The following is a 13,498-nucleotide window of genomic DNA, read 5'->3' as shown; positions in this document are numbered from 1 at the left end:
CCAGCAGTGAAGGAGTGTTCCTCTTTCTCTACAACCTCTTCAGCACCTGCTGTTTCCTGAGTTTTTTATCCTAGCCATTCTGACCAGTATGAGGTGAAATCTCAGGATTACTTTGATTTGCATTTCCCTGATGACTAAAGATGTTGAACATTCCTTTAGGTACTTCTCAGCCATTCGATATTCCTTAGGTGAAAATTCTTTATTTAGCTCTGTACCCCATTTTTAATAGGGTTATTTGGTTCTCTAGAGTCTAACTTCTTGAGTTCCTTGTATATAGTGGATATTAGCCCTCTCTCAGATGTAGGGTTGGAAAAGATCTTTTCCCAATTTGTTGGTAGCCGTTTTGTACTATTGACACTGTCCTTTGCCTTACAGAAACTTTGTAATTTTATGAGGTCCCATTTGTCAATTCTTGATCTTAGGGCATAGGCTATTGATGTTCTGTCCAGGAAATTTTCCCCTGTGCTCCTGTGTTCAAGGTTCTTCCCCAGTTTCCTTTCTTTTAGTTTCAGTGTGTCCTGTTTTATGTGGATGTCCTTGATCCACTTGTACTTGAGCTTAGTACAAGGAGATAAGAATGGATCAATTTGCATTCTTCTGCATGCTAGCTACCAGTTGAGGCAGCACCATTTATTATTGAAAAGGCTATCTTTTTTCCACTGGATGGATTTAGCTCCTTTGTCAAATATCAAGTGACCATAGGTGTGTGAGTTCATTTCTGGGTCTTCAATTCTATTCTATTGATCTACCTGCCTGTCACTGTACCAATACCATGCAATTTTAACACTATTGCTCTGTAGTACTGCTTAAAGTCTGGGATACTGATTCCCCCAGAAGTTTGTTTTTTGTTTTTTTGTTTTTTGTTTTTTGTTTTTTTTTTACCATTGAGAATAGTTTTTCCTATCCTGGGTTTTTGGTTATTCCATATGAATTTGTGAATTGCTCTTTCTAACTTGAGTTGAGATTTTGATGGGGATTGCATTGAATTTGTATATTGCTTTTGGGAAGATAGTCAGTTTTACTATATTAATCCAGCCAATCCACAAGCATGGGAGATCTTTCTATCCTCTGAAGTCTTTTTTGATTTCTTTTCATAGAGACTTGAAGTTCTTGTCAGACATATCTTTCACTTGGGTTAGAGTCACACCAAGATACTTTATATTGTTTGTGACAGTTTTGAAGGGTATTGTTTCCCTAATTTCATTCTCAGCCTGTTTATCCTTTGAGTATAGGAAGGCTACTAATTAGTTTGAGTTAATTTTATTTCCAGACACTTTGCTGAAGTTGTTTATCAGCTATAGATGTTTACGGGTCGAGTTTTTTGGGGTCGCTTAAGTATACTATCATATCATCTGCAACTTGTTTTAGTGCAGAATTATATCAGACCTTCAAAGTAGACTTAACATAAATACTTATCAAACTTTTCAACAAAATAGAAACAGAAGAAACACTAACTAACTCATTCTATGAAGCCACAATTTTGCTGATACCAATACTACACAAAGATCCAACAAAGAAAGAGAACTTTAGACCAATTTCCCTTATGAATATTGATGCCAAAATATACAATAAAATTCTTGCCAACTGAGTCCGAGAACACATCAAAATCATCATTCACCATGATCAAGTAGGCTTCATCTCAGGGATGCAGGGATGGTTCAATATACAGAAATCCATCAATGTGATCCACTACATAAACAAACTCAAAGAAAAAAAAACACATGATCATTTCATTAGATGCTGAAAAAGCATTTGACAAAATTCAGCATTCTTTCATGCTAAAAGTCTTGGAAAGATCTGGAATTCAAGGCCCATATCTAAACATAGCAAAAGCAATATACAGCAAACCAGTAGCCAACATCAAGCTAAACTGAGAGAAACTTGAAGCAATCCCACTAAAATCAGGGACTAGAAAAGGCTGTCCTCTCTTTCCGTATCTCTTCAATATAGTAATTGAAGTTCTAGCTAGAGCAGTTAGACAACAAAAGGAGGTCAAAGGAATACAAATTAGAAAGGAAGAAATTAACTAATTCTTACAGTAGACATCTGTCTACCTGGGTTGATGATTCCCACTGGAGTAATTTGGAAAATCAAGATCTAGGCTACATTACACATCTTCCAAGCAAATTTCAATGGCAGAAGTTTAATCATGAATATGTGAAAGCAAGCCTAGACATGTAGTTTATAAGCAATGAGGCACTTTGCATTGTGAGGGCAGACTGAAATGTTTATTTTGCTTTTACTTTTTTAAAGATAATATTTGCTTGCACATGTTTGATTTAAATTAGGTATAAGGATGCGGCAATGTAAGATCATATCTTATTTGTGAATACAATTTTGTCAACAACATCACAAGGTTTTCATGTTCATTTCTGGTTATTCTTCCTATCTTTGTTGAATTCTCTTTTACTCCGTGGACAAAAGCCTTAAGGGAACCAGGCTTAGAAGAAGCAGCTCTCTTATGATTTGATTTATTACCTGGGTTATTTGTGACACTTCTAACCTCTTTTGTTTTAGACCTTAAGTATTGGCGTATAACTACAATCAGTTGTCTTTTGTGGGTCAGCTGGACTTAAAATGAATTTTAGCTTTTAGAATTTTCATCTTGAACTCAACAATTTTGAATATTTTTTATCATCAAATATTGAGTTTTGTAATTGAAAGTAGGAGACTGTATTAACGGTATAAACCTATCTTATTGTTTCATTGTGTATTATAATATTTCACTGTGAGATTTTTATAAGCTCAGATTGTACTGTAAACATAGGCCCTTCCCTTCCTCCTCCTATGTCCACTTTCCCTCCCACCAGCACACATCCTCTTTAGAAAACAATTCTCTTCTACTTCCTCCTCCTTTGTTGAGGTATGTATATTAGAGAAGATACATGGCACTCATTTGCTTAACTTCTAAGTCTAACATAACATAATTTATTTAAAATATAATTCTCAACTTTTGGGTCATGACCCCTTTGGGTGGTCCCATATCAGATACAGCATATCAGATATTTGCATTACAATTCATAACAGAATTAAAAAACGACATAATTTTATGACTGGGGGTCACCATGATATGAGAAACTGGAATAAAGAATTACATCATTGGAAATGTTGAAAACTAGTGCATGATGATCTATGGTTTCTCCAATTCAGACATGATGTTGATCCAAATAATCAAAAACAGTTACATTGCTGGGCATTGGTGGTGCATGTCTTTAATCGCAGCACTTGAGAGGCAGAGGCAGGCAGATTTCTGAGTTCAAGGACAGCCTGCTCTACAGAGTGAGTTCCAGGAAAAACAGGGCTACCCTGTCTTGAAAAAACAAAAAACAAACAAACAAACAAAAAAATCCACAAAAAAAAACAGTTACATAAGCAAATCAGTAGCCTTTATATATTCAAAGGATAAGCAGACTGAGAAAGAAATTAGGGAAATGACACCCTTCACAATAGCTACAAACAGCATAAAGTATCTTGGGGTGACTCTAACCAAACAAGTGAAAGACCTATATGACAAGAACTTCAGATCTCTGAAGAAGGAAATTGAAGAAGATCTCAGGAAATGGAAAAACCTTCCATGCTCGTGGATGGGCAGGATTAATATAGTTAAAATGGCCATCTTGCCAAAGGCAATCTACAGATTCAATGCTATTCCCATAAAAATCCCAACCCAGTTCTTCATAGAGCTAGAAAGAGCAATTCTCAAATTCATCTGGAATAACAAAAAACCCAGGATAGCTAAAACTATTCTCAACAGTAAAAGAACTTCAGGGGGATTCAATATCCCAGACTTTAAACTCTACTACAGAGCAATAGTGATAAAAACTGTATGGTATTGGTACAATATCAGGCAAGCGGATCAATGGAATAGGATTGAAGACCCAGAAATGAACCAACACACCTATGGTCACTTGGTCTTCGACAAAGGGGCTGAAAGCATCCAGTGGAAAAAAGATAGTCTTTTTAACAAATGGTGCTGGTTCAATTGGAGGTCAGCATGCAGAAGAATGCGCATCGATCCATTCTTATCTCCTTGTACCAAGCTTAACTCCAAATGGATCAAGGACCTCCACATAAAACCTGACACACTGAAACTAATTGAAAAAAAAAAAACTGGGGAAGACCCTAGAGGACATGGGCACAGGGGAAAAGTTCCTGAATAGAACACCAATAGCTTATGCTCTAAGATCAAGAATTGACAAATGGGACCTCATAAAACTACAAAGTTTCTGTAAGGCAAAGGACACTGTCAAAAGGACAAAACGTCAACCAACAGACTGGGAAAGAATCTTCTCCAACCCTAAATCTGACAGAGGGCTAATATCTAATATATACAAAGAACTCAAGAAAGTAGAACCCAAAGATCCAAATAACCCCATTAAAAAGTGGGGTACGGAGCTAAACAAAGAATTTTCACATGAAGAACTTTGGAGAGCTGAGAAACACCTTAAGAAATGTTCAACATCATTAATTATTAGGGAAATGCAAATCAAAACAACCCTGAGATTTCACCTCACACCAGTCAGAATGGCTAAGGTCAAAAATTCAGAAGACAGCAGGTGTTGGCGAGGATGTGGAGAAAGAGGAACACTCCTCCACTGCTGGTGGGATTGCAAGATGGTGCAACCACTTTGGAAATCAGTCTGGCGGTTCCTCAGAAAACTGGGCATGTCACTTCCTGAGGACCCTGTTATACCACTACTGGTCATATATCCAGAGGATTCTTCAGCATGCAATAAGGACACATGTTCCACTATGTTCATAGCAGCCCTATTTGTAATAGCCAGAAGCTGGAAAGAACCTAGATGTCCTTCAACGGAGGAATGGATACACAAAATGTGGTATATTTATACAACAGAGTACTATTCAGCCATTAGAAACAATGAATTCATGAAATTCTTAGACAAATGGTTGGAGCTGGAGAACATCATACTAAGTGAGGTAACCCAGTCTCAAAAGATCAATCATGGTATGCACTCACTGATAAGTGGATATTAGCCTAGAAACTTTGAATACCCAGGACATAATCCACAAATTAAATGATGTCCAAAAAGAATGGAGGAGTGGTCCCTGGTTCTGGAAAGACTCAGTGCAAGAGTATAGGGGAATTCCAGAACAGGGAAGTGGGAAGGGGTAGATGGAAGAATAGGGGGACGGAAGAGGGTTTATGGGACTTGCGAGGAGTGGGGACCCAGAAAAGGGGAAATCATTTGCAATGTAAATAAAAATAAATAAATAAATAAATTAATTAATTAATTAATTAAAAAAAACCCAGTTACATGCAAGTAGCTGTTTATTTATAGTATATTTATTTACCATGCTGTATACTTATGTCAAAAAATCATGTCACCCAAAGAAAATTGAAATTAAAAGAGTTAAAGAGCAAAAGCAAAAATGAGAGGAATGCCTATAGATTTTTTGCTTTGAGAATGTTTCATAAACTTTAATAACATACTTAATATATAATAACCTATACAATTCAAATAAACATGCAAAAGCTTTGAGATGTTATACAGTGCATTTCAATACAATTATAAGGATACCTAAACAAATATGTCTTAAGTACAAAGTACAATATTTTATTAAAACAGAAATCTCTTAAAAGAGTTCTACCAGATGCAGCAATAATTAGAAATTATGAAAATGAAAAAGTATTACTAAAAAGAAAAAATACAATCCAGATACGTACTTAATTAAGAATAATGAAGGAATTGTTAAGAGATATTGAATCAAATCCTTCAAAGTTCATATACATACTTTTACTATATTGAGAAAATGGAACTAACAAGGAAATTTTTAAAAAAGGTATTGCTGTTCTTTTCATTGACCAATGCAACATAGAATAGAAAATTCATAGTAAAACAGAAATAAAAGAGCAAAGCCAGGCGAGAAGCAGGAATTTGCATGACGTATATTAAAGGGAAAACATCTACAAGGAAGGACTTTTCTGGCCAGGGCATTCAAGCTAGAGGTGAGAGGACAGAATTTGCCAGAGCCAGACTGACCCATGACAGGCTGCAAACAGGCAGTTTGAGAGAATAGGCCTAAGTTTTTATTTCCTAGAACTGGTACAGTCCAAAACAAGTCATTTCCAGGAAAAACTACAGCTCACGGGCAGCCAATCAGGAAGCTCCTCTATAGCCTTAACCAATCACAGAGGCAGCCATATACCTGGAGAAAGAGCCAACCAATCAGGGGAAAGAAAATTAAAAGTCACCCACTCCTACCATAAGAGCCTTTAAATTGACTTTGCAAAGTTCACACCTCTGTCTTCAATCCTGAAGTATGGTAGACTCCTGTCCAAGTTCTCTGAAGAATAAACGTTCTTTGTTATTGCATGCTGTCTGAGTCTGGGTATCATCCTTCACAAATCATGGGCCCTTACAGAGGAAATATCCTCATGTGATTGTGAATACTTATCTGGGGGAAGTTATTAAAAATTTACAAGATTAACCAAATATTAAGAAGGGATCTTTAAAGAAGTGGGAAAATTCAATATATTTTAATGAAGAAAAGCATTTACTTCTAAATAACTTACTTGAGTAGAGAGAAACACATTTCAAAATATGAGGTTTATAAGAAGCAAACTGAAAAGTAGATGAGTAAATTTCTAATAAGCAAACCATAGCAGAAGTCATCCTTAATATATAATCTTCAGGGGCGGCGGCGGCGGCGGTAGCAGTGACTGCTCCAGCTGAAGGGCCATCAGCGGTGGAACCAAGGCGACACAGGGTCCAGTTAGGCCCTGGGCCCACGACCACTGACCTTCGCTGACCAGCCGGGCAGCAAGCAGCTGCGGTTCTGCGGAGCCTTTCGCTGCACGGAAGCCACTTCAGAACTCGGCTTCCCGCCAATCAGGAGAGACTCACCTCCATCTTGATCCTGGGCTCCAGAGATCGGTCAGACTGAGGTACACAAACATAATCCTAGGCCCAACACCGCAGGGGTCTGAGCCAGACGAGCGTTGGCCTGCACCCAGGCCCTGGGCTGTTCGAGTGGCCATCGGGGCGCCAACCCAGCCAGGAGGTTTTTTTGCCCCGGCCGGCGCACACGCCGCCATTTTGCCTACAGGAGCCAGAGTGCTCGGGAGGGCAGAGACTGCTAACAAGCTTAGCCTGAGGCTAACAAAACGGGGGTCTAGGCCCCAAAAGGCACAGGACTGACCCCAAGAACTGGGCGGCTTGGTGGGCCATCTGTGTGTCAACCCGCCCAGGAGGTTATTAGCACAACAGACTCTCCCGGTGCTTTCGGGGAGCGCGGACGCGCATGCCCGCCATTCGGGTCACCTGGCGGACCCAAATAACAGTCATAGCCCTAGGGGAACTTTGCTCAGACCTTGGCCTCCCAGGCGTTTGCCTGGACTCAGGGCCCGGGCGACAAGGCTAACCTAGTATGCGCCAGCCCGGTTGGGGAAATCGGCTGCCCAGCAGAGTGAGCGGAACACAGGGGAGGTCACAGCAACATACACCTTCGGAGCTCCCTGGGGGTGCACACGGGTTCCATCTGGCCCACAGACACAATCTGGGGCAAGGCCTCAGGCAGAAGCCCCCAGGTCAACTCTCTCCGCTTCAGATCAGCCTGGGTGGCCGCCACATCTCCAGGTCCCTCAAGAGGCTAGTGGGGGCTTCCGGGCGGCCAGCTGGGAGAAGTCGGTGTGCTCCAATAAATCCTGCGGGCCCCAGCGGGAGCCTTCAGGTGCCTGCTTCGGGATCTGAACAGCCTGGACAACAGCACCCTGTCTACAGGCAGTGCAGAGGGTAAGCTGTGCACCAGAGGCCAACGGGGAAGGGGCAGCTTGCACTGGTGAGTCCAGCACTGACAAGACCAAGTAACACCAGTGAGAGCTAGATGGCAAAAGGCAAACGCAGGAACGTCACTAACAGAAATCAAGGCAATATGGCAACATCTGAACCAAATTCTCCTCTACCAGCAAGTCCTGGATACCCCATCACACCAGTAAAACAAGATTTGGATTTAAAATCACTGGTCATGATGCTGGTACAGGAACACATGAAGGACATTCAGGAGAAAATGGATCAAAAGTTAGAAGCCCTTGCAAGGGAAACACAAAAATCATTGGAAGAAATCCAGGAGAATACAAAAGCCAACAAGGAGGAAATGCAAAAAACACTTAAAGAAATACAGGAGAACTTTGGTCAACAGGCTGAGGTCATGAAAGACGAAACACAAAAATCTCTTAAAGAAATACAGGAGAACTTTGGTCAACAGGCTGAGGTCATGAAAGAAAAAACACAAAAATATCTTAAAGAATTACAGGAAAGCACAAACAAGCAAGTGAAGGAGCTAAGCAAAACCATCCAGGATCTAAAAACAGAAGTAGAAACAACTAAGAAAACTCAAAAGGAGACAACTTTGGAGATAGAAAGCCTTGGGAAGAAATCAGGGGACAGAGATGCAAATATCAACAACAGAATACAAGAAATAGAAGAAAGAATCTCAGATGCTGAAGATTCCATAGAAACCATGGACTCAACAGTTAAAGAAAATGCAAAATGCAAAAAGCTTGTAACCCAAAATATCCAGGAAATCCAGGACACAATGAGAAGACCAAACCTAAGGATTATAGGCATAGATGAGAGTGAAGATTTACAACTTAAAGGGCCAGCAAATATCTTCAATAAAATTATGGAAGAAAACTTCCCTAACCTAAAGAGAGAGATGCCCATGAATATACAAGAAGCCTACAGAACTCCAAACAGACTGGACCAGAACAGAAATACTTCCCGTCACATAATAATCAAAACACCAAATGTTCTAAACAAAGAAAGAATATTAAAGGCAGTAAGAGAAAAAGGCCAAGTAACATATAAAGGAAGACCTATCAGAATCACAGCAGACTTTTCACCTGAGACTATGAAGGCTAGAAGGTCCTGGGCAGATCTCATGCAGACTCTAAGAGAACACAAATGCCAACCAAAACTACTATATCCAGCAAAACTCTCAATCACCATAGATGGAGAAACTAAGATATTTCACGACAAAACCAAGTTCACCCAATATCTATCCACAAACCCAGCCCTAAAAAGGATAATAGGAGGACAACACCAATACAAGGAGGGAAACTTCACCCTGAAAAAAGCAAGATAGTAACCTTTCATCAAACCCAAAAGAAGTTAAGCAATCAAATTTAAAAAATAACGTCAAAAATGATAGGAAGTAACAATCACTATTCCTTAATATCTCTTAACATCAATGGACTCAATGCCCCAATAAAAAGACACAGACTAACTGACTGGATACGTAAACAGGACCCTACATTTTGCTGCTTACAGGAAACACACCTCAGGGTCAAAGACAAACACTACCTTAGAGTAAAAGGCTGGAAGACAATTTTACAAGCAAATGGTCTCAGGAAACAAGCTGGAGTAGCCATTTTAATATCAGATAAAATTGACTTTCAACCCAAAGTCATCAAAAGAGACTCTGAGGGACACTTCTTGCTGGTCAAAGGAAAAATACAACAAGAAGAACTCTCAATCCTGAACATCTATGCTCCAAATGCAAGGGCACCCTCTTTCATAAAAGAAACTTTATTAAAACTCAAAGCACACATTGCACCTAACACAATAATTGTGGGTGACTTCAACACTGCACTTTCCTCAATGGACCGATCAGGAAAACAGAAACTAAACAAGGACACAATGAAACTAATTGAAGCTTTGGACCAATTAGATTTAACTGATATATAGAGAACATTCTATCCTAAAACAAAAGAATATACCTTTTTTTCAGCACCTCATGGTACCTTCTCCAAAATCGACCATATAATTGGTCACAAGACAGACCTCAACAAATATAAGAAGATCGAACTAATCCCATGCCTCCTATCTGATCACTATGGAATAAAAGTGGTCTTCAATAGCAACAGAAACAACAGAAAACCCACATACACGTGGAAATTGAACAATACTCTACTCAATGATACCTTGGTCAAGGAAGAAATAAAGAAAGAAATTAAAGACTTTTTAGAACACAATGAAAATGAAAACACAACATACCCAAATCTATGGGACACAATGAAAGCAGTGCTAAGAGGAAAACTCATAGCCCTGAGTGCCTTCAAAAAGAAAATGGAGAGAGCATACATTACCAACTTAATGACACACCTGAAAGCCCTAGAACAAAAAGAAGCTATTTCACCCAGGAGGAGTAGAAGGCAGGAAATCATCAAACTCAGGGCCGAAATCAATCAAGTAGAAACAAAGAGAACCATACAAAAAATCAACAAAACCAGGAGCTGGTTCTTTGAGAAAATCAACAAGATAGATAAACCCTTAGCCAGACTGACCAAAGGGCACAGAGAAAGTATCCAAATTAACAAACTTAGAAATGAAAAGGGAGACATAACAACGGAAACTGAGGAAATCCAAAAAATCATCAGATCCTACCACAAGAGCCTGTACTCAACACAACTGGAGAATCTGGAGGAAATGGACAATTTCCTTGACAGATACCAAATACCAAAATTAAATCAGGACCAACTAGACCATCTGAACAGTCCCATAAAGCCTAAAGAAATAGAAGGAGTCATAGAAAGTCTTCTAACCAAAAAAAGCACAGGACCAGATGGTTTCAGTGCAGAATTCTACCAGACCTTCAAAGAAGAGCTAACACCAATACTCTTCAAACTATTCCACAAAATAGAAACAGAAGGAACACTACCCAATTCCTTCTACGAAGCCACAATTACGCTGATACCAAAGCCACACAAAGATCCAACAAAGAAAGAGAACTTCAGACCAATTTCCCTTATGAACATCGATGCAAAAATACTCAATAAAATTCTTGCCAACCGAATCCAAGAACACATCAAAACGATCATCCACCATGACCAAGTAGGCTTTATCCCGGGAATGCAGGGTTGGTTCAATATACGGAAATCCATCAATACAATCCACTACATAAACAAACTCAAAGAACAAAACCACATGGTCATTTCATTGGATGCTGAAAAAGCATTTGACAAAATTCAGCATCCTTTCATGCTTAAAGTCTTGGAGAGAACAGGAATTCAAGGCCCATACCTAAACATAGTAAAAGCAATATACAGCAAACCGGTAGCCAGCATCAAACTAAACGGAGAGAAACTTGAAGCAATCCCACTGAAATCAGGGACCAGACAAGGCTGCCCCCTTTCTCCTTATCTTTTCAATATTGTACTTGAGGTACTAGCTCGGGCAATTCGACAACATAAGGAGGTCAAAGGGATACAAATTGGAAAGGAGGAAGTCAAACTATCATTATTTGCAGACGACATGATCGTCTACCTAAGTGACCCAAAGAACTCCACTAGAGAGCTCCTACAGCTGATAAACAACTTCAGCAAAGTGGCAGGTTACAAAATCAACTCAAGCAAATCAGTGGCCTTCCTATACTCAAAGGATAAGCAGGCTGAGAAAGAAATTAGGGAAATGACCCCCTTCACAATAGCCACAAACAGTATAAAGTATCTTGGGGTGACTCTTACCAAACATGCGAAAGATCTGTATGGCAAGAACTTCAAGACTCTGAAGAAGGAAATGGAAGAAGACCTCAAAAAATGGGAAAACCTCCCATGCTCATGGATCGGTAGAATCAATATAGTTAAAATGGCCATTTTGCCTAAAGCACTATACAGATTCAATGCAATACCCATCAAAATCCCAACTCAATTCTTCACAGAGTTAGAAAGAGCAATTATCAAATTCATCTGGAACAACAAAAAACCCAGGATAGCTAAAACTATTCTCAGCAACAAAAGAAAATCTGGGGGAATCAGTATCCCTGACCTCAAGCAATACTACAGAGCAATAGTGTTAAAAACTGCATGGTATTGGTACAGTGACAGGCAGGAGGATCAATGGAACAGGATTGAAGATCCAGAAATGAACCCACACACCTATGGCCACCTGATCCTCGACAAAGAGGCTGAAAACATCCAACGGAAAAAAGATAGCCTTTTCAACAAATGGTGCTGGTTCAACTGGAGGTCAGCATGCAGAAGAATGCGAATTGATCCATCCTTGTCTCCTTGTACTAAGCTCAAATCCAAATGGATCAAGGACCTCCACATAAAGCCAGACACTCTGAAGCTAATAGAAAAGAAACTGGGGAAGACCCTTGAGGACATCGGTACTGGGAGAAAGTTTCTGAACAGAACACCAATAACGTATGCTCTAAGAGCAAGAATTGACAAATGGGACCTCATAAGGTTACAGAGTTTCTGTAAGGCAAAGGACACCATCAAGAGGACAGATGGGCAACCAACAAATTGGGAAAAGATCTTCACCAATCCTACATCAGATAGAGGGCTAATATCCAATATATATAAAGAACTCAAGAAGTTAGACTCCAGAAAACCGAACAACCCTATTAAAAAATGGGGTACAGAGTTAAACAAAGAATTCTCACCTGAAGAACTTCGGATGGCGGAGAAGCATCTTAAAAAATGCTCAACTTCATTAGTCATTAGGGAAATGCAAATCAAAACAACCCTAAGATTTCATCTTACACCAGTCAGAATGGCTAAGATTAAGAATTCAGGAGACAGCAGGTGTTGGAGAGGGTGCGGAGAAAGAGGAACACTCCTCCACTGCTGGTGGGGTTGCAAATTGGTACAACCACTCTGGAATGCAGTCTGGCGGTTCCTCTGAAAACTGGGCACCTCACTTCCAGAAGATCCTGCTATACCACTCCTGGGCATATACCCAGAGGATTCCCCACCATGTAATAAGGATACATGCTCTACTATGTTCATAGCAGCCCTATTTATAATTGCCAGATGCTGGAAAGAACCCAGGTATCCCTCAACAGAAGAGTGGATACAAAAAATGTGGTATATCTACACAATGGAGTACTATTCAGCCATTAGAAACAATGAATTCATGAAATTCTTAGGCAAACGGATGGAGCTAGAGAACATCATACTAAGTGAGGTAACCCAGACTCAAAAGGTGAATCATGGTATGCACTCACTAATAAGTGGTTATTAACCTAGAAAACTGGAATACCCAAAACATAATCCACACATCAAATGAGATACAAGAAGAAAGCAGGAGTGGTCCCTGGTTCTGGAAAGACTCAGTGAAACAGTATTTGGCAAAACCAGAACGGGGAACTGGGAAGGGGTGGGAGGGAGGATAGGGGAAGAGAAGGGGGCTTACGGGACTTTCAGGGAGGGGGGGCTAGAAAAGGGGAAATCATTTGAAATTATATCGAATAAAAAAAAATATATATATATAATCTTCAGAGTGAATATTGTGTTTTCATAGTGAAAATAAGCGCATTGTCAGGTAATGCACCTAACTGCTGCATACATTTAAGCCTCTCGAAATGCACATAGAGAAATAACATTAAACCATTTTGTTTAAATACTAAACACACATAGCAAATAAGTGTTATCAAATAAAACATTAATTGGACTAAAATTTATAATTTGAAAATTGAAAAAGTTTCTAGAGTTGAGGGATAAAGTTTTAGGAAATAAAAAATATTATATTTA

The sequence above is a fragment of the Apodemus sylvaticus genome, chromosome 4, assembly GCF_947179515.1.
Source record: "Apodemus sylvaticus chromosome 4, mApoSyl1.1, whole genome shotgun sequence".
In the NCBI taxonomy this organism is placed as follows: Eukaryota; Metazoa; Chordata; class Mammalia; order Rodentia; family Muridae; genus Apodemus; species Apodemus sylvaticus.
This window is presented reverse-complemented; position numbering follows the sequence as displayed.